The following is a 22,446-nucleotide window of genomic DNA, read 5'->3' as shown; positions in this document are numbered from 1 at the left end:
CTATTGGCCCCTATACCCAAATGGCATCACTGTGGCCCCAACCTGTACCATCTCGGGCGGGCACAGTGACTCCCACACCCTTCTGAGGCCACTCTCACCCTCAGTGCCCTGCAGAGAGCCAGCCACTGGCCTCCAGGGCTTGCTGCACCCTCTGACTCCCCGAGTCCCACTGGCCACACAGCATGCAGGCTGGCTTCTCCTCACCTGGGCTGTCCACACGCCTGGAGTGCCTGTCCTGCCTCTGGGCCTGGCTGACTCTCCCTCCTCCCTCCCCAGGCCCATCTCCTCTCCTCCCTGCCGCGGAACAATGCCATGCCAGGACATGCTGTCCACTTTGGCCCCGTGGTAAGCTCAGGGAACAGGGGCCACAGCCTGGTCACCGGCACCAGGCATACAGCAGCTGCTCAGCAAGTACACACTGAGGGATGAACCTCCAGACAAGAGGTGTGTGGGGTCCCTGGAGTGGAGGAGCCAGCTGGACCCAAAGACGGAGAGGAGTCTCTCCCTCACATGTGCTGCAAACACCACCTGCTGGATCCTGAAAGCCTGTGCATCTACCCGTAGAAAAGGCAGCACCACATTTACTGTTGGAGAAACTGAGGCAGGTAATGGTCTGGTGAGCTGCCCAGGCCCCTCAGACTCAGGCCTGAAGCTTGCATGCTGCTACCAAGGGGCAGTGTAGCTGGTGCACTGGTGTGTGGGCACAGGGGCAGGGATGGAGTTACCTCCTTGCCACTCTCCAAGAGGACTGATACCAGAGATGAGTGACCCTTCCTCAAATAACTGTCTTGGGGGGCCCACCCACCTGAAAGGAGAAGCCTTGAAGCGTCCCCACTGAGCCTGCCCCAGCAATGGCGCAGGGGTGGTTGCTGGACTAGAAGTGACCTTCTCTAGTGACCATGGGCACATCTGTCAGCCCACAGGCCCCGGCCAGGCTGAGGGTGCAGAGGGAAAGGCTAGGGGCAGGCTGCTGGGAGCTGCAGCAAGTTCACCAGGAGGGCTTTTCCCACTGGGCCCCAAGACACTTCCCCACTGGCCTGCCTCCAGCCTGGACACAGAGCAGGGAGGAGATCGTCCAGCCACTGGAGCAGCCACAGCCACCAAAGGAACCGGGCAGGGCAAAGAACAGGAGCAGAGAAGATAGTTTCCTGCAGGAGGGAGCCTTGGCCGATGCCGGAGGTTGGAGAGGGTTTCAGGCCAAGGATGGAGGCCCATGCCGGAGGGGGCTGCAGGCGGAGGACAGGCAAATGTACAGGCGCAGAGGCAGGAGAGGCGTGGGTTCCCCAGCAGGAGACCAGTCCAGGCACTGCTTCAGCCACACCCTCAACTGCGAAGCCCTGTACCTCCCCTCCTTGAAGCTATCCCAGACCTTTTCCTTCTCTCTCTCTCTCTCCCTTTCTCTCTCCAGAACGGAGCCTGGAGTAGCTTCACAAGAGCAAAAGTTTCAAAACATCTAAGAAATGCCACTGTCAAGGCAGCTGGAGCCTTGTAAGTCAGGGGCCTCCAAGTCACCTCGACAGTAGTGGGGGCAGAGACCTGAGAGTCCGGAGACCACCAGAGCCGAGGAAATGCTGCAGAGACCCAGCGGATTGCCAGCCATTGCCAGCACTGGCCAGCTGAGGCCTGGCCCATGGGAGGGCTGGAAGTAGGGTCGGGCTGAGATCCTAATGATCCAGAGCAGAGCCTGCAGGGCCAGGGCTCGGAAGGGGCAGATGCCCATCTTTACTGGTATGAGACTGTAGGCAGCTGCTCTATTGCTTGGTCCTGCCTTGTGGAGGGGTTTCAAAGAGAAGGAAGGGGACCCCGGGAATGGGCCTTACAAATGGCCAAGTCCCTGTTTGTTTCTTCTTTTTTAGGGTTTTCACTCCAAAACCCTCTCTCACCTTTGGCTAAAAACCAACTGACTCTTCCCAAACACAGGACAGCCTCCCATGGACAAAGACCTGGTTCCACACTGCTCCATGGCCCACGGCTCCCGCTCTAGCCCAGGATGGGGGAGCTGCCAGGAGACACTGCTGGGCCTTGGCTCTGAACCCTGCAGGGCTGCGCTCAGGCAAGCAGGCTTGGGACAAGTTCAGAGGAGCACCTACTGGGCCCTTGGAAGCTGCTGGCTGTCTGTGCTATGCCTGCCCCATCAGAACAGCTGGTCAGCTCTAGGACCCCAGATCTGGAGAAACGCGTGAGTGGAGAATCCTGCTAAAGCATGTCAACCCATCAGAAAAGCCCCAGTGCCTGGGGCTGGGGAGCGAGGGGGCATCCCACTCCCATGGTCCAGGCCTCGGAGTCCTACCGGCCACTACCACACAGGTTCCCAAGGTGTGGTGCTGACATGCACACCCACTGTGTGACACATACATGCAGAGGGCACATGCTCACATGCACACACATGCATGCACCCACTGTGTCATGTGCACGTGCACAGAGGGCACGTGCTCACATGCACACGCACGCACATGCACGCACACACGCACGCACATCACAAGCCGCATGGGGGCCTTGGGCAGTGCCCGCCGAAGCACGGCCCGCACTTGCCACCTGCCTGCGGCCTGCTGGGAGTTTCCAGAACCTCACCAGCACAAGGCTCCGTCTGAGGTGATGAAATCAAGTTCTCCTCTATTGTTTCCCCAGAACTGCGGGGAACAAACCCGTCACGTTGTTACAACAACCAAAATGTTCAGGCCAAAATGATGCATCGGCAATTAAGGGCTCCGTCATTTCAAGCAATTAAAATAAACGCTTTATTTGAAAACTAATTAATTCGAGCTACATATTTTTCCCATGACAATATCCTATGATTACTTGATTTATGACATCTAATTATTCTTTATTAATCTAATTGAGAATAATCGCGTTATCCTATCTCCCCTGGCAGCGGGCCGCCCGGAGCGGAGGCCGCAGCCCCTTGTGCAACACCGGTGCGCGGTACCCGCCGCCCGCCACCGCTGCCTTCCCCTGTTCTGTCACTCGTCTTTTCCTCCCAGAGGGCAGAGGAACATGAAACTTAATCCACTGAGCACAACTTCAAATTTTGCCTGCTTTTCGAGATGTCAAAGAGAGACACATTCTTTTCAAAATTAAAAAGAAAGACAATCTGACACGATTTGCGCAACTCTGACAGCCTTTCCAACGGATGCTGCTAGCCCCCGAAAGCCCCTCAGGCCCTTGGTCCCCGGATGGAGGAGGACAGTGCCCCCCTGCGTCCCACCTCAGAGGCGGCAGCCGGGCAGGCCTCAGGGCTATCCCCACAGGGCGGGGCCTGGGGAGCAGTGGCGGGCAGGGGTCCCCGTGGAAAGGCACCTGCGTGGCTGCGACTAGGCTACACCCGGCATTCACCCTCCCACCCAGGCACACACACGTCAGGCACACTTCCCAGCAGCCATGGGAAGGCAAGGAAACAACCAAGGACTGGCAAACGCAGATGAGGCAGGGCCAAGGGAGAAGTGAGACCGCAAAGACCAAAGATCCCTATGTGTGTGTGTGTGCCTCAGCCTAACCCACGAGTCAGCCCTGAGCACCCACCATGCACTCAGCCACAGAACCCTTTCCTTTTAATTGCAGGGACCACTCGTCCTTGAAGAAGCTTGCAATCAACAAGGAGCACTGAGAAGTGAGCCAGAACAGGGAAGCCACCACCCAGAGACATCCATGCATTGTTTCTGCCAGCTCCAGACCACAGGGTCCTGCTTTACCCACTGCATGCGTCTGGGAGTGCAAGGACAGGCTGCACAAGACACTGGGAGTGCCTCAAACAGGCAGCCCAGGCCCTCTGTAAGTGGGCCACACCAAAGCACAGAACGGCTCCAGCAGCCCCGCAAGGTACCTAAGAATTCCCAAACCAGCACAGACTAGGGAGGCACCACTTCCTAGCAGGAGAGATGCCCACAAAACAACTAAAATAAAAACCCCACATCATCAGTATATCACTAAGCTGTCAAAAAGGAAAAGTTTAGGGGCACCTGGGTGGCTCAGTGGTTGAGAATCTGCCTTTGGCTCAGGTTGCGATCCTGGGGTCCTGGGATCAAGTCCGGCATCGGGCTCCCCGCAGGGAGCCTGCTTCTCTCTGCCTATGTCTCTGCCCCTCTCTGTGTGTCTCTCATGAATAAATAAATAAAAATCTTTTAAAAAAGGAAAGAAAAAGTTTAGAACCTTCAGAGGCCAAACACTAAGTGGAAGTCAAACGTAGTAAGGTCTGCAGGGCCCCCAGTTGGCACCTGCCAGAGGGCATTTGCTACATTGTGACCTAGAAATCTGGTTCCCAGGCAAGGCCTCTTAGTCATGACAGACAAAGCTTAGCACCCGCTCCCCTGCCCCCACTACAGTGGACAATCTCATAGGAGCATCTCCATAAAGATGAGACCCTATAGAGCTAAATGATCAGTGTAAGACGGAGCCAGAAGTAAACCTACACCCAGAGGTACCAGAATGATGCCAGCCCTCAAGCGTTAGACCTCATCTACACCACCTCAGGAGGTTGCCAAAACTTCCGTCTGTGAATATCTCTCATAAGGAACCCACCTTCTACGCAGGTCTGAAGGAATTCACCAGGAAAGCCCTACAAAATACAAGTAATTAGAACTCATGGAAACAAAAAAGGAACTACGGTACCATGAGTGAGAGCCATAAGAAACAACAAAAGGCAGAACTAGACCCTAGAACACAAAGCATTCGGGCATAGAAAATAAAGATGTTCTGTGCTTTTAAGGAAATAAAAAGGACTAAAATTGCAAGTGGAGAGCATGAGATTGTAAAAGTCACCACTCATATTTGAAGAAGGACCTAACCAGGTGAAAGGCTGTTGGGAAACAGGAGATTTGCACTGTGCCAAGGTACTATGCTACAGATTATTTACTGATCACAAGAGAAGAATGTTCCTTAACAATGGAGATGTCTGGCTGTCACCACCTTCACCATGAGGCTGAAGCTGGCACCGCCAATAGTAAACAGACTGGCATCACTTATCTTCTGAGGTGATGCCAGAAAACACAGCACCATCCTTGCACATCTGTGCCAACAACTTGCAGAAAACAATCAGGTACATCCAGATTATGGGACACTGGACAAGGCAACTAGCTCAGACTTATCAAAAACATCAGGATCAAGAGGAAAAAAAAGAACAAAAAGTAGGGTGAGGGTTCTAAATTGAGAGACTACAGAGGCATTGTGACCAGATCCAACACAGGAACCTTGACAGGATCACAAAGGGGTGTGGGGAAAACAACTGGGGAAATCTGAATAGGGACTGCATATAATATGGAATTACTGTGGGGCACCTGGGTGGCTCAGCCAGCTGAGTGTCTAACTCTTGATTTCAGCTCAAGCCATGATCTAGGGGTCATGGGATCAGGCCGTGTGTTGAGCTCAGCACAGAACCTGCTTGGGATTCTCTCTCTCCCTCTCCCTCTGCCCCTCCTTCCACTCATGCTTATTCTCTAAATAAATAAATAATATTTTTTTAAAATATGGAATTATTGTTAATTTTCTTGGGCAAGATAGTGGTATTTTACATAGAAGAATGTCCTTGTTCCCAGGATAGTGTTTTAGGGGTGAAATGTCATGGTGTCTGCACACCGTTTTCAAATGTTTCAGAAAAATGAATTTCAATCTCTATCTACATACAGAGAGGTCAAGCAAATGTGGCAAAATGCTAACAATTGATAAATGTAAGTAAAGGGTCTAAGAGTATTCACTATGCTGTACTTGCAACTTTTCTGTAAGTTTAAAATTATAAAAACATTCTAGAAGTGGGGGAGGAAGACAAACCCACCCTGGACTCAAATCTAGAGTAAAGAACATACAGATCAATACAATAAGAAAGCAAACACCAACAAGAAAATAAGCAAAAGACTTAAACTGTTATTTCACAAGAAACATAAATGGCCAATAAACATATAAAAAGATGTTTAACCTAATTAATAATCTTGGAAATGCCTGTCAAAACCACAATGTGATATAATTACACTCCTAGCAAATTAGCAAAAAATTAATCTGTCAAATGTTGATTACAGTGTGGGACAACTGTAACTGTTTACCATGCTAGAGGGAGCATAACTTGAAAGAATCACTTTGGGAAACAATCTGGGACTAGTTCGCACACCTTATGATACAGCAACCCCATATTAGATAAATACCCTAAAGAAATTCTCACATATGTACAAGGAGAGATTTGCACAAGATGTTCATAGCAATATTATACATACTAATAAAAACTAGAAACAACCCAAATGGCCACCAACTGCAGAATAGGATAAAACTGGTAATTCATATAATAGAATATTCCACAAAACTGGGACGCCTGGGTGGCTCAGCGGTAGGGCACCTGCCTTCGGCTTGGGTTGTGATCCCGCATCTGGGATCGAGTCCCGCCTTGGGCTCCCTGCAGGGAGCCTGCTTCTCCCTCTGCCTATGTCTCTGCCTCTCTCAGTCTGTGTCTCTCATGAATGGATAAATAAATCTTAAAGAAAAAGAATATTATATTCCACAAAACTGAAAATGTATAAACCCTAGTCTCACATGGATAAAGCTCAAAATCATAATTCTCATTAAGAGATATTAAGGACATAAAAAATGAGGCTATACACAGGAAGAAAATATTCATGACATATATATCTGATGAAAGACCAAACTCAGAATACTCGGAATATAAAGTTAATAAGAAAAACAGTGGGGGGTGCCTGGGTGGTTCAGTTAATTACATGTCTGATTGGCTTTGGTTCAGGTCATGATCTCAGGGTCCTGGGATGGAGCCCCATGTCAGGTTCTGCACTCAGCACAGAGTCTACTTGGCACTTCTCTCCTTCTCCCTCTGCTTCTCCCTCCAAAACACACACACACTCTCTCTCAAATAAATAAATCAATAAATCTTAAAGAAAAAAAAGTGATTCCAAAAGGCTAAAGCTAGAGATGGACAAAGGTATTTCAGGCAAATAGAAACAATAAACAGCAGGGCTTGAAATACAGATGTCAGCAAAGTTGAATTCTAGCCAAAAAGCATTAGAATTGACAAATCCAGACACTTTGCAATACTGGAAGCTGCAATTCAGAATGCATATATGATTGTTGTGAATACCTATATACCAAATAACAGAAACACCTCTTTATAAAACAGAAACTACAAGGAATGCAAGGAATCACAGAAAAAACTCACCAATAATTGGAGAACATGATACACTACTACTCTTAGTACAAGTCATACCAAGTGGATAATAAGTAAGGAGATAGACTCCATGGGGTAAATATTATGGATCTATATAGAACTTTACTCTCTGATAACAGAAACTATACGTTCTTCTCAAGTGCATGTGAACACGTGTAAAAAATTACATATTGGGTCACAAAGAAAATATCAGTGAGTTTCATAAAGAAGAAATATAAACATATTCTATGACCACAGTGCAGTTAAATCAAAAATTAACAAAATAAAAACTAAAATGTCCTCCCAACCAAAAACTTAAAGTAATTTATTAAACAAATTTTAGGTGAAGGGGGAAGTACTTAATCCACAAATTTTAAAAATGACAATGAAAAATACTATGAACCAGAATTCATGAGACATATTTAAAACTCTTATCAGAGGGAAAGAAGAGACCAATATCACTTATGAATATCACACAAAAAGAGTAAATAAAATATTAGCAAACAAAATACAACATCAAATCAAAGAAATTATACATGATAACCAAGTGGAATTTATCATTGGAATGCAAGGTTAGTTTTTTTTTAAAAGATTTTATGTATTTACTTGAAAGAGAGAGCATGAGCGGGGGTGGGCAGAGGGAGATGGAGAAGCAGGCTTCCCACTGAGCAGGTAGGCCGACACAGGGCACAATTCCAGCACCCTGGGCTCATGACCTGAGCCGAAGGCAGATGCTTAACCAACTGAGCCACCCAGGTGCCCCTCTCAATACCCATTTTTTTTTTATTTATGACAGTCACAGAGAGAGAGAGAGAGGCAGAGACACAGTCAGAGGGAGAAGCAGGCTCCATGCACCGGGAGCCCAACGTGGGATTCGATCCCGGGTCTCCAGGATCGCGCCCCGGGCCAAAGACAGGCGCCAAACCCACTGCGCCACCCAGGGATCCCTCAATACCCATTTTTATGACAACATTTAACCAAGGTGCCTGGGTTTTTATTCAAACACTTAACCTGACTCACTGCTAAACAGGGAGTCGGCTTCTTCCTCTCCCTTTGCTAGTCCCCTTCACTCATGCTCTCTCTCTCTCAAAATAAATAGTCTTTTAAACAAGAAAAATAAAACACTTAACCAAAGAGAAACTAACGGGTGTCTTCAAATTAAAATATTCACACACACACACACACACACATCTCCTTAGTTTATGAAGAAATTACTGTATGAAGTCAAGTAATTCATACATTACTTTACGAAGAAACATTGGAGTTATTTCCTCTAAGATCAGAATACCCAATATCTACACTACTATTTAACACTGTACTGGAGGTTTAAGCCAATGCAATTAAATAAGAAAAATCAATTAAAGGCATATGAGTTGGGAAAGAAAACATTAAATTATCTTCCAGAGAGCATGATGATATACATGAGGGCCTTATATAATCCACAATAAAACAGATTCAAACATTAAAAAAAAAAAAAAACCCTTAGTATGGTAGCAGGGAAAGAAACTAACAGAGAAGTCAATAGTTTCCATATGCACAAACAATAACCTGTTAGAGAAAATTCCATTCACAATACCAATTAGAAGATAAAATACCTAATACATTTTTAAATTTTCACTTGTCAAAAGAGATAAAATTCTAGTGTCTTTAGAACATACAGAAATCTTCAAAATTAAGGGAAGAAAGTCCAAAGACTAAATAGAAAAATAAGCAAAAGATATGAATTCACAGTCACAAAAAATGAAAATGGCCCTTAAACATATAAAAAGATGCTTAACATGAGTAAGGGAGAAATGTAAATCAAATCTACATTGACAGGCTTCTGGATCTGGCCAGGATGAAATAAGTTCATTACTGCTTCTTTCTCTGGCTGACTGCAACTAAAAAGTCTAGACAAAATATAAAAAGAAATTACCTAAAAACTCTGAAAAGTGAACAATAACAGACAGATTTTGAAGGCAAGTAAAACCTTGGAAAAGTGACCTGTATGTGATGAGTTTCCCATTTTTATTAGTATGTCTTGGGGTATTGCCTTGAAGGTAGGCCCAGCTTGCATAGCAGCAAGGCAGCAGTGGCTAGAACTTAGACTAGTTTCCAGACAACTTTACAGAGGAAAAGTCTAAAGAATGTGAGAGGAAATCCCTAACTGTTCTTCTCTCTCAGCATTGCCCCAAGAATGGGCCCTAGACATGGAACTGTATAGGAGAAGTGACTCTGAGAGAAAACCTCTGTCTTTTCAGCCAGAGGAACCAAGAGAAGTGGATCTTGCTGGATGGAGTGTGTGTGGTGGGGCAGGAGGGTGGGGGATGGGGTTGGGGGGGTAAAATTGCAGAGGAGAGAGCTGAAGAAAAAAGTCTCTTAATTCTCTGAATGAACCCACAAAAGTCCCACACTCATTGCTAAGTTTCATAAGCCTGGGACGGACCCAAAGGGGCCTCTCAAAAGCTTTGAAAATGAAAAAGAGATTAAAAACATAGCCCACAAAGGGCAAGACAGAACTTGTGTGGCAATTCTAACTGGGTTGACTGCCTGCTAATACAAAACTCAACATTCTCCAATGGACCCCATGTAATACTCAACCAGGATATGCCTAGGATATAATGCAAAATTATTCAACATACCAAGAACCAGAAAATGAAAGCCGACAGTACTCAAGGGAAAAGACAACTTACAGATGCCAACCTCGAAACTATTCAGATGTTGGGAATATCAGATAAGGATCCTAAAGTAACTTTTGTAATTATTCTCCATGAGGCAAAGGCAAACATATTTGAAATAAACAGAAGAATGAACAGGATGAATGGGTGACGGGCACTGAGGGGGACACTTGACGGGATGAGCACTGGGTGTTATTCTGTATGTTGGTAAATTGAACAACAATAAAAATTAATTTATAAAAAAAAAGAAATAAAGAGAAGAGCAGAGAAACAGAAATTAATTTTTTAAAAAGAAAGTTTCAAAACTGAATAATACAATATACAAAACAAAAAAAACTTCAATAATGGAATGGGAGATGTCAAAGGAAAGAGCCAATGAACATGAAGACTGGTCAACAGAAATTATCTAATATAAAGTCAGAAAGAATGAAGATATGAAATAAATGATTGGAACACCAGGGACTTGTGGAATAATAGTAAAAGGTCTGAGACTTGTGTCACTGGAGTCGAGAAGAGAAAGAAATGGAACAGGAAAATTACTTGAATAAATAACTGCCTGAAATTTCACAAATATGGGAAAAAATGAAAATTTATAGATTTAAGGACTCAATGAACCATGAGCAGGATAAAACCACATTCAAACATATTGTAATTAAACTCCTGAAAAGAAAGAAAAAAATCTTTTTTTAAATTTATTTATTCATGATAGACATAGAGAGAGTGAGAGAGGCAGAGACACAGGCAGAGGGAGAAGCAGGCCCCATGCTGGGAGCCTGACGCAGGACTCGATCCCGGGACTCCAGGATCGTGCCCTGGACCAAAGACAGGCGCTTAACCACTGAGCCACCCAGGGATCCCTGAAAGAAAAAAGTCTGGACACTGATGACACATACATAGGGAAATAATAATCTGAATTAGTATGGATTTTTTTTTAAGATTTTTAAATTTAGGGGATCCCTGGGCAGCTCAGCAGTTTGGTGCCTGCCTTCAGCCCAGGGCATGATCCTGGAGTCCCAGGATCGAGTCTCACATTGGGCTTCCTGCGTGGAGCCTGCTTCTACCTCTGCATCTCTCTCTCTCTCTGTGAAAGAGTTCTCTCTGTGTCTCTCATGAATAAATAAAATAAAATAAAATATTTTAAAATTTATTTATTCATGAGAGACACAGAGAGAGAGAGACAGAGACATAAGCAGAGGGAGAAGCAGGCTCCCTGTGGGAAGCCCGATGTGGGACTCAATCCCAGGACCCCAGGATCACGACCTGAGCTGAAGGCAGATGCTCAACCACTGAGCCACCCAGGCATCCTGTAAATGCTTCCAACATCTTAATTACCAGACCCAACAATTATAACCTATTTTCTTAAAAAAGACTCAAATGTAAGTTATCTGGCAGAAACACACTTTAAGTACAAAAACAGAGATAGATTAAAAGTAAAAAGAAGAAAAATAATTGCTATACATACAATAAAAGAAAGTTTAGTTGGAGAGGATTTGTTTTGTTTTGTGTTTTTTAGAGAGGACACTTTTTTTGTATTTTTTTTATTGGAGTTTGATTTGCCAACATATAGCATAACACCCAGTGCTCATCTCGTCAAGTGCCCCCCTCAGTGCCTGTCATCCAGTCACCCCATCCCCCCGCCCACTTCCCCTTCTACTACCCCTTGGTCATTTCCCAGAGTTAGGAGTCTCTCATGTTCTGTCTTCCTCTCTGATATTTCCCACTCATTTTCTCTCTTTTCCCCTATAATCCCTTTCACCATTTTTTTATATTCCCTAAATGAGTGAAACCATATGATTGTCCTTCTCTGATTGACTTACTTCACTCAGCATAATACCCTCCAGTTCCATCCACATCGAAGCAAATGGTGGGTATTTGTCGTTTCTTTTTTTTTTTTAATTTTTATTTATTTATGATACAGAGAGATAAAGAGAGAGACGCAGAGACACAGGCAGGGGGAGAAGCAAGCTCCATGCACCAGGAGCCCGACGTGGGATTCGATCCCGGGTCTCCAGGATCACGCCCTGGGCCAAAGGCAGGCGCCAAACCGCTGCGCCACACAGGGATCCCTATTTGTCGTTTCTAATGGCTGAGTAATATTCCATTGTATTCATAGACCACATCTTCTTTATCCATTCATCTTTCGATGGACACTGAGGCTCCTTCCACAGTTGGGTTATTGTGGACGTTGCTGCTATAAACATTGGGGTGCAGGTGTCTCAGCTTTTCACTGCATCTGTGTCTTTGGGGTAAATCCCCAGCAGTGCAATTGCTGGGTCCTAGGGTAGCTCTATTTTTTAACTCTTTGAGGAACCTCCACACAGCTTTCCAGAGTGGCTGCACCAGTTCACATTCCCACCAACAGTGCAAGAGGGTTCCCCCTTCTTAGTTTTTTAGAGAGGATATATTAATGTCACAGAAAGACCCCAGAGAAAGGACTATTATCAGAAATAAGGAGGATACAACATAATAAAAGGTATTTGGGGAACTGCCTTCAGCCCAGGGCCTGATCCTGTAGACCCGGGATGGAGTCCCACATCGGGCTTCCTGCATGGAGCCTGCTTCTCCCTCTGCCTGTGTCTCTGCCTCTCTCTCTCTCTCTCTCTCTCTCTCTCTCTCTCTCAGTCTCTCATAAATAAATAAAATCTTAATAAAGGTATCAATTTATCAAAAAGATGTAAGAGTCCTAAATATATATTCAGCTAAAAACAGAACTTCAACAAAATGCATGAAGGAAAAACTGATGGAACTGAAAGAGGAAATAAACAAATACGTAATTCTAGCTAGAGACTTAAACTCCTTCTTAGTAATTAGCTGAGTAAGTGGCCAAAAAGTCATACAGAATCCTATCTATCTACTTGACCTTAAGATAATACTCCATCCAACAGAAATAAAACACATTCTTTCTCAAATGCACATGGAATATTCATCAAGATAAACCGTATCTTGGGTCATAAAACAAAACCTTAAAAAAATGAAGAAGAAACAAAGGCATACAAAATATGTTCTCCAACCTTATGGAATTAACATGGAAATCAGTAAGGGAAAGGCAACTGGAAAATCTCCACAAATATTTGGAAAATGAACAATATACTTTAAAGTAATCAATTGGTCAAAGAGGTACATAATCCCAAGAGAAATTAGAAAATATTTTGCATTTAATAAAAATGAAAAACAAAATAATCAAAATTTGTAGGATTCAGCAAAAGTGAGGCATGGAGGAAAATTTACAGCATTAAAGCCTACATTCAGGGCACCTGGCTGGCTCAGTGGTTGAGTGTTTGCCTTTGGCTCAGGTTGTGATCCCAGGGCCTGAGATCGAGTTCTGCATCAGGTTCCCTGCATGGAGCCTGCTTCTCCCTCTACCTGTGTCTCTGCCTCCCTCTCTGTGTGTCTCTCATGAATAAATGAATAAAATCTTAAAAAAAGAGAAACTAGAAAAAGAGGTGCAAATTAAGCCCCAAAGCAAGCCAAAGGAAGGAAATGATAAGGATAGAGCAGAAACAAATGAAATCCAGAGTAGTAAGGCAACAGAGGAAAAATCAATAAAACCAAATACTGGTTCTTTAGAAATATTCATAAAATTGATAAATCTCTATCTAGACACATAATCACACAAAAAAAGAGAAGAAATAAATTATCCTCATGAAAGAAGGATTATCACTCAAGACACAACAAACATTAAGGAAATGTTATAAACAACTCAATGCACATAAGCTCGACAATTTAGATGAAATGGAACTGAAGGGGAAGCCTGGGTGGCTCAGTGGTTGAGCACCTGCCCCTGGCTCAGGGCATGATCCGCAGTCTCAGGATCGAGTCCCACATCAGGCTCCCTGCCTGGAGCCTGCTTCTCTCTCTGCCTATATCTCTGCCTTTCTTTCTCTGTGTCTTTCATGAATAAATAAATAAAATCAAAAAAAAAAAAAGAAAGAAAAAAAGAAAAGAAATGGAACTGAAGGCCACAAATATTAGAATGTCTAAAAAAAAAAAAAGAACAAAACCTGACACAGAAATGTGGAGCACAAAATTCTCATATGTCGTTTATAAGAACCCAAAATGGTACAAGCATTCTGGAAAACAGTTGGGTAGTTTCTTATAAAATGAAATACACAAGCATCATATTGCTTGGCAATCCTACCCCTAGATATTTATTCTAGAGAAATGAAAATTTATGTGTAAACAAAAGCCTGTACATGAATGTGTACAGAAGTTCTGTTCACATTGCCCCAAATGGCCATCCACCAGTGAATGGAAGGAATACTCCTGAGCAATAATAAGGAACAAACTACTGAAAAGTGCAACAATGTGGATGGATCTCCAGGAAATTATGGTGAGTGAAAGGTTACATACAGTATGAGCCTAGTTATATGGCATTCCGGAAAAGGCCCAACTAGGTAGAAAGCCGCAGGCGGGCAGTGGCTAGGGGCTGGGGCAGGGGGAGGCTGACCACTGGCAGGGAGCAGGAGGAAAGTTCTAAGGTGATGATGCATCAGTTTCTATGTCAGGATTGTAGCACTGCTGGGGTGGGCAGGTGTGAAGACTCATTGTAAGTACATTTCATAGTAACAATCATACTAATAACAGATATGAGTTCACACTGATATAATAAAATGACCGAAGAAATAAATGGGGGAGAGTAGACAAATCTGGCATGCAGGAAATTCCAAATCATTTGTGTGGATGCTCTGCCCTCAAGCATGGGGAGCAGAATTCCCACCCCTCACACAGCGGCTGCCCACACTGACTTCCTTCCTAAGAGGACAGTCAAGAAAGGGAGAGAACAGGGCAACTTCACAGAGAGGAAACCTGACAACCACTACCTCAGCCAGGTGACCAAGGCTGACATCAACAGTAATGTCACTTGGACAGCATGTACCACTAATATGTGATGAGATGGCACTTTATCTTTGAAGTCTGGCTCCTGGAAACCCACAGCTCCAGTCTATTCATGAGAAAAACACATGCCTAGCCTAGCTGAGGAACATTCCACAAGAGGCCTGAGTGGTACCCCATAAAACTATCAAGGCTATAAAAATAAGGAAAATCTAAGAAACTGGCATAGCCCAGAGGACACTAAGGACATCTGCCAATTAAATGTAATGTGATCCCTGGATGGGATCCTGGGACCAAAAGGGGACATTAGGTAAAAACTCAAGAAATCTGAATAAATATGAACTTAAGTCAGTAATGATGTACTAATATTGGTTCATTACTGTGACAAGTGCACCATGATAATAATTTTAAGAAAACAGGGCTCAAGCACACTTCTGTACACAAGTTAACACACTGGGCCACTGCTCTCTTGGCCATTTTCTGGGATGCTGTTTTTCAAATAAATATATTGGACAATATTGTGCTGTTTTTTTCCTCAAGCTACAGTTGATTGGATTTACCTGATTGGATTTACCACTAACATATGATGAAAACCCAATTTCCTGCTTAGACTTTCCTGGTTAAAGCCAATTTCTAATTCTACTTAGGTGACTTTAAACAGACTAAATGCCAATTTTTAAGGGCTTATCCCATTTAAAATAATTCACCATCCTATTTTGTTCTAATAGGAATTTCAATTCAGCAGTAGTGCCCCTAATACAAGGTAGTCAGTATTCAGCTAAGCAAATTAGCTGATGACCAGCAGCATCACCACCACCACGGTTACTTCCAGGAGCAGAGCAGCATGCCAGGGAAAGGAAGGATGCCAATCTAACAAGACTGCTCTCCGCCAGCCTGAACAACTCATTCTCTCCTTGAAGTACACGGCCATCCTAGCAGGAAGCTCCTGAACTGGCGGGTCCTCCAGGCCAGCAGGAACAGAGACCCACTCAACTTATGCCTCCCTGCCGACACATGAAACTGGAAAGACCCTCTCTGGACAGGCCCGTCCTGAGCCCTGCCTTGGCACCCTCCCGCCTTCCTGGTCAGGACGGACTATGGCAAGAGTCCCAGAACCGGCCCTCCGAAGCCACAGACACAGCAACCAGGGCAGTCCAGGCCAGGTCACTGGGAATGTGGAGCCCAGGGGGACGGAGGTCTGATCACTGCCCTCTGTGGTCTTCAAAATGCAGGGAGTCCCAGGGGAGTCAGCAAGTGCACATGCAGGCATCAGGAACCAGCCTACAGCTCAGGACAACCCTTTACCAAGTCGTCGCCTTGTCACTGAAGCCCCTGAGGGTCAGTGTCCCACCCACAGTGTTGGCTCACCACTCAAGCCAGGGGTGGGAGCAGCCCAGAGAGTGATGCCCAGGCCCCAGAGGGGTGGTCCTGCCATAAATGAGGCCAAAGGCACAGTCTCTTCTCCTGGGTGGGGGTTGGTCAAGCGTCCGAGTCTGGATGTGGGCTCAGGTCATGATCTCAGGACTGAGATCGAGCTCTGTGGTGGGCATGGAGCCTGCTTGAGACTCTCTCTCCCCCTCTCTCCCTTTGCCCCCTCCCCTTCCGCTCTAAAAAAATTAAGCAAAATCAAACCAGAGAACCTAGAGGGGCGCAGAGCAGCTTTAGAAAGCATGCCCAGATGAGACCAGGGAAAGAGCAAGCCTGCGGGGATAGGGAGATCCCTATCCCGTTATCTGCAGCTCACGGCCACAAAGGACGGCCACGCTCCCTGGCTCCCTGGGCCGAGCAACGCAGCTGTGCCTCCCGGCTCAGGCCCAGCCCAGGAGGGCTGGGGCAGGCCAGCGGCACCAGCGCAGCCTCCGCCCGCAGCACCCCTCCCCGGCCCCGAGCCAGGGAGGCAGGTTTGCCGGAGGGGGGGGTAACTCAAACTTCACAAAGAAACCATTTCTGGAATGGGGCTCCGTTTGGCGATTCGGAGTCAAAGGCGCACTTCATAGCTCCTTTCCAAGCCCCGTGCATTGTCAGGGCCCTTTCCCCTTTGAAGCCTCGGTGAGTGATTGAAGCGTCTACTTTCTGAGGGGCAGATAGCACTGGGCCGGTAATCCGACTCTAAGCCCCGGGATAAAGGTAGTTTGTTTCCTCTCAGCCCGTCTGTCAACACCTCCTCAGTAATTAGCCCTAATTATTACCAAGGGCCAGCCTCCCATTCGGTTATTAAATCAGAAATAGTATCGTGGCCGGGCATCTGTCAACGCCCGACTGGCGACCTTGGATTCATTGAATCCTCTGTCAGTATCCGTGGCTTCAAAGATGCAGATCCCAGGGAGGGGTTCTGGGGACCCAGCGCAGCCAGCCCCGCCTGGGGGGGAGCGCTGAGGGGAGGGCGGGCAGTGTTCTAAGCAGCCCTGCACCCCACAGGCCTTGAAGTCTAGCGGGGAGGTGGGAGCCAGCCTCCCCCCTACACCCGCCTTCCCCCCACCCCCCGCCCCCGGGCAGCAAGTGCACCTCCCAACCGCGGCCATCCCCGGGGAGGCGGGTGACAGATGGAACTCTGTGTGTACAAGGAGGCAGGGGGTGTAAGCCTTGCCCCCCAGCAGCCCTTCCCCTAGGGGACCAAAGGCCAGTCCCAGGCCGGCCTGCCTCTAGCACAGCCATCTCCCAGGAGCAGCAGGTGATGGTGCCCTGAGGCTCGACGGGCCTGGTGCTGGCTGTTTCTCGAGTGCGCAGGGCAACAGGCAAGCCCAGCTGCCAGGAGCCCCTCTGAGCTTCGAGTATGGCCAGGGCGTCTCCCCCTGGGCCACACAGTCCACAATGCAGGTCTGCGGGGCAGCTGTAGAAACACCAGGCTTCTGTGCTAGAGTCAAGAGTGCCGCACTCCCGAAGGCCCTTGGGGGACAGACTGACAGCCACCTCCATCCTCAGCCTGAAGCTTCTTGTTCTGTCCAAAAGCAAGTCACCTGGAGACCTTCTGCTCCTGCAAAGCTCACGCATTCCTGGCTCCTCTGAGGGGGAACATGCCCCATCCAGGAAGATTCACTACCTCAGGCAGGAGTGTCCCAGGCCCCATGGGAACTGCCTACCTGCAGCAAACCTGGCAGTGCCCACACCGTGTCTAGATATTCCTCGACAGGTCTGAGAGCACCCCTTCTGGAAGGGCTCCACTGGGTTTGCAGGAGAGGGTGACGGACGCAAAGTTATGGCCACATCCCCTGGGAACTGGCTCCTCCGCTGGTCAAGGCACACGTAGGAAGATGGGTGCCCAGGGAGACGTAAGCATGGCCCTCCCTCCAGGGTGCACGTTCTCCCCTGCCGCCCTACAGCTAAGTCCCTGCTGGGTGCTCTGGCGGTGCTCCCACCGACAGCCGGAGTGAGCCTCAGGACAGAGGCACAGTGATGGCTGGCAAACCAGCAGCTGCCATGTGTGAGGGTGAAGGGCCAGTGTGCCTCATGGGAGCCCACGGAGGCCAGCAGTCGCAGATATCTCCTGGGGATGTGCGGACAGGACAATCCTGCTAGACTGAAAGGACATGCCAGGGAGCGGGGCTGCTGGGGTGCTGAGGCAGGAAGCTGGGCAGGCAGGGCCACTCCAGGAACAGGAGCCTCAGGCTGCAGATGAGGATGCCCGTCACCCCAGGAGCAGGTCCAGGGAGCCTGGCAAGATGGCAGGAAGGAAGTCCACCTCGGGAGCATTTTCAGCCAGCCTGCCCCCACAGACTCACGCAGGGGTGGGAACCCAGCCAGGCCGGCAGCATTTCTGTCCCTGGTGAACACACGGAAAAGCTCGTTGTTTGACAGGAAGTGTGACCATTCCCACATTCCAGCGCCAGCTGCTAGGGCCCACTTCCACCTGAGATCTGGTCCACAGCGGCTGGCTGCCCCGTGCTGCTGACAGCGCCCTGACAACTCTCACCTTGGGCAGGTAATGGGCCATCCCTGTGGGCTGGTGCCCAGGTAGCTCCTGGGAATCTGATCCCCCTTGGGGAGGGGTCTGTAACCATGGTGGTGACAGGGATCCGTGCTTCCTCCTGTGACACAGGCTACCTCAGGCAGGGGAGCCCCCCACCGATCTACTGCACACACAGATGTGCACATTACGTGCCTACAGATACACCGCATGCTCACAATGGGCTGTGCGGTCTGTGCACACGTATGTGTCTAGGCACACACTTTCACGTGTGCACTAACAGCCACTAGCAGTGCTTGACTGCTATGTGGGCGAGGGAAGGATCAGAGACAGGCCCTCAGGGGCCTCCTGCCTCCAAGCACATGCAAGGCAGAAATTCTCTCCATTACACGGGCAGCAAAGGGAGACTTGCAAAGTTCAACAACTTGAGGGGGACAATGGGGGACAGGAGCACAAGACATGATGACAGGGACCAGGAGGCTACAGTGGGTATTGTGAAGTGGGCACCTGGAGTCGGGTGGGAACACAGGGGCAGAGCTGCACTGGCCCTGGGTTACCCTCCTGGCTGCCACCATCCACGGCTCCCATTTGCACGATGATTTTCCAGTGGAGGAACATAGGGTCTTGGCAGTGGGAAAGCCGCCATGCCCTAGGGAACAGCACCCTGGATCAGGTACTTGGCCAACCCCATGCTTCCAGGACCTCATGAGCCATGAGATGTGGTACTCCCAGTGCCAGGTGTCCCTGCACTGACCATGCGGCACCTGCACTTGGCCAGCTGTATGAGTGTGGGCTCGCTGTCAGCCCAGGCCCCATGCTGCTCATGCATACAGGTGGAGAGCAGCCCAGGATATTCCTCTCCACTGTCAGGCAGCCCCACCCAGCAGGTGGATGAGCACCCACCACCCACAGGCCCCAGCCCTGGCTGTGCGCACCTAAGGTCAGGAGAGAAGGAAGGGGCTGCCAAGGATACCCTACAGGCCAGGGGCTCCTCCCAGGTTTACCATCAACACCCCCATAGCAAAGATCATGTTGCTCATTTACAAATGAGAACACCACAGTCCAAAGGGAAAGTGAGCTCAGGACTCCCGCTGTCTGGCACGGCACACTAGGCCAGGCTGTCCACCAATACAGCACCCTTGGGGTTAAGGACCGACCGCCGCTGGAGTTGAGCAATGGACATGCCATGGTCCACTGTACCATCCTCTCCATGTCTGTGTTTATGATGATGTGTCTTTTTAAAACTAGCCAAGACAACTTCGAGAACAAGGTGTCAGGGGCGGGGGTGTGAGGGAGGGAATGCTTCTCTACCAAACAATGAAGACTCACTATAAAGCCAGATAATTGGTGGGGGATAGACCAGACCAGAGCCAGGCATGTATGAGAAGGATGGACGGTGGCCAGGCTGGGCCAGCCTGGCATCCTTAACCTGGGGTGGGAAGGTCTGTGCCCTGTGGGAAAAGGCGACACGGGGTCCTCCACTGGTCAGGGTAGGTCATGCTGTGGAGAAAACAAACCCCTGAACTCAGCGGCTCACAGCTCAGATTCCCACTATTACACGCAGGTGGGCGGAGGGGCCCTGCTTGTCCCTGGCTACCTGATGACCACGGCAGAGCCCTCTGCACGGCACACCGTTAGTTACAAGCTGACTCGAGTCTATGTAAATGGCTTAAAACTGGAAAATACAGGTAATGTCTCTGTACCTTTATGTAGGCAAAGATTTCTAAAATAAGAAAAAGAGTTGCCAGCATGTCCTGCTCCCACGGCCTGGAGAGGCCCCTGCAACCCACCACTCATGATGCTCAGAGTATGCACCACAGCACTCTTGGAAATTGCAAAAACAAGAAACAAGAAATCCATCTTGGGGATTATTATGGGCAAACTGTGTCCCTCAACCCTCTCAAATTCATATGTTGAAGTTCTAATCCCCAACCCCCTCAGAATTTGACTCTATGTGGAAACAGGGCTCTGAAGAGGTAATTAAATGAGGTCATACAGGTGGCCCCTTAGCCAACAGGCCTGGTGTCCTTATGAGAGGAATTAGAACAGACAGGCACAGAGAGACAAGCACATGAGAACACGGGGAGACAGCGGCCATCATAACCCAAGGGGACAACCGCAGGAGAGACCACTCTGCCAGCACCTTGATCTTGGGCTTCTGGCCTCCAGGACTGTGAGATATACATTGTTGTTTAAGGCCTGCAGCCTTAGTAGACACAGGCACCTATCCTTGGGTACTGACGCAGGCCTGCCCCGACTCTGGTGATGGCTGCACTGGTGAGTGCCATGTTCACCTTCTCCATGCTGATGGCCCCACTCCACGGGAGGATTAGCCGCTCATCCTCAGGACTCAGGTGTCATCTGGCAGCTTCCTTTGGCCACAGTAATGGAAAAGCAGTGACAAGCATCACTTGTGGTTCACTGTGGCCTTTCCCCTGCCTCTGTGGTTGTGGAGAAATGTGTCCAGTGAACTCCTGTCAGCACGATCCTCTGCAATGGGCAGGGGGCAGCCCGGCTGGTCTTCAACAGATGAATAGTGAGATGTGGGAGGTTTTTACTGCAGCACGATCTGGCTCTTCCTGACTGATATGACAGGACAACAGCTCTATTTACCTCACTCCTTACTACAGGAACTTCAGGCTGTTTCCAGTTTTGCTCTTAAGGCATTGACTGGTCACTAGGCACTCGACAGGGGTCAAGCCACTGCACGGACCTTATCTCATTCAATCTTCCCACTGCCTTATGAGGTCAGGTGACAACAGGGACGACAGGCTTGCAAGTGGCAGCAAGGTGTGACTGGGCTCAAGTCCATGCTCTGAAGCCCACATCTAGGAATGGACAACAGCCATCTGCACATAGGCAAGTGGTCAGGGTCTGTGTGCACAGAAATGTTATGTGAGTGAATAGCAATATTTGATATTTCTACCAGTGGCAAGAAACAGCCTATTTCTCCATACCTTCAGCAATTCTGGATATCGAGAACTTTTAAAGTCCTGTGATCTCAGAAAAAAAAAAAAATTCACCCACACTTCCCTGTAGTTAACTTCTATGATTTTTTTTAAAATATTGAAATCTTTAATTCATCCAGAGTGGAGCCTGGCAGAGTGAGGTGGGTATCCAGTTTTACTATTTTCCAGATGGCTAACCAGTTGGTCCAACTCCTTTTACTGAATAATCCACTTCACCCCCATTAATTTGAAACAATACCTTTAGCATGAACTAAATTCCTGCATTTATTTGGCTTTATTTCAAAGTTCTCTATTCTCCTCTGTTCATCCATCCACACCAATTCTAAGTTCTTTCATTGTTGCAGCTTTATAAAAAGTTCTCTCTCATAGGACCTTAGCCATAATACTCTGGCATTAAAATTTTTCTTGGAGACATGTACTTTAAAAACCCTCCTATAGTGCCTACTGTGTCCTATCTTTAGGAAATAAAATCAGGTTATTTCCAAGGCAAGTGACAGGCATGATGATCTGGTAGGCAGATGCCAGAGTATCAGCCAACCCTGGGCACATCCGGCAAACCCTGCCAGACCGTCCTGCTCCTAGGAGCAGCCTCCTCTAGCCCACCTGTATGTGAAGAGCTGGGAATGGCAAATGACCCAAGGATCCTCCTCCCATCATGCACGGCAGGGCCTCCTCTGCTGGCTCTCTGTGTTCCTTCTACCCCCACAGCATAGGAAAGCAGCTAGGTCGTTGCATGTGCCGAAAGACAGGGCACAGCAATGGCTGCCACTGAAAACTGTCACTTTGCAACAGTATACACACTGCCTGTCTGCAAGGCCAGGCCCCCCATCCTCTCCTGATCCCATCCACAAGGGCACCCAAGAACTGGCAAACTTGCCTTTGCTACTGAGGCCCTGCCCTCATTTCTTTTCCAGTGTAATGAGAGCCCAACCACAATGAGTCCCATTTTCC

The 22,446-nt window shown here is 47.9% G+C and overlaps 1 protein-coding gene across 3 annotated transcripts in view; it reads right to left on the bottom strand.

The window, feature by feature from the left end:
• GNB1L (G protein subunit beta 1 like) overlaps window positions 1–22,446 on the bottom strand; it is a 59,354-nt gene that overhangs the window by 31,116 nt on the left and 5,792 nt on the right. The window lies entirely within an intron of this gene.

This window comes from Nyctereutes procyonoides, unplaced genomic scaffold (genome assembly GCF_905146905.1).
Source record: "Nyctereutes procyonoides isolate TBG_1078 unplaced genomic scaffold, NYPRO_anot_genome, whole genome shotgun sequence".
NCBI lineage: Eukaryota > Metazoa > Chordata > Mammalia > Carnivora > Canidae > Nyctereutes > Nyctereutes procyonoides.
The sequence above is the reverse complement of the archived record's forward strand: the minus strand, read 5'-3'. Positions and strand labels throughout refer to the sequence as shown.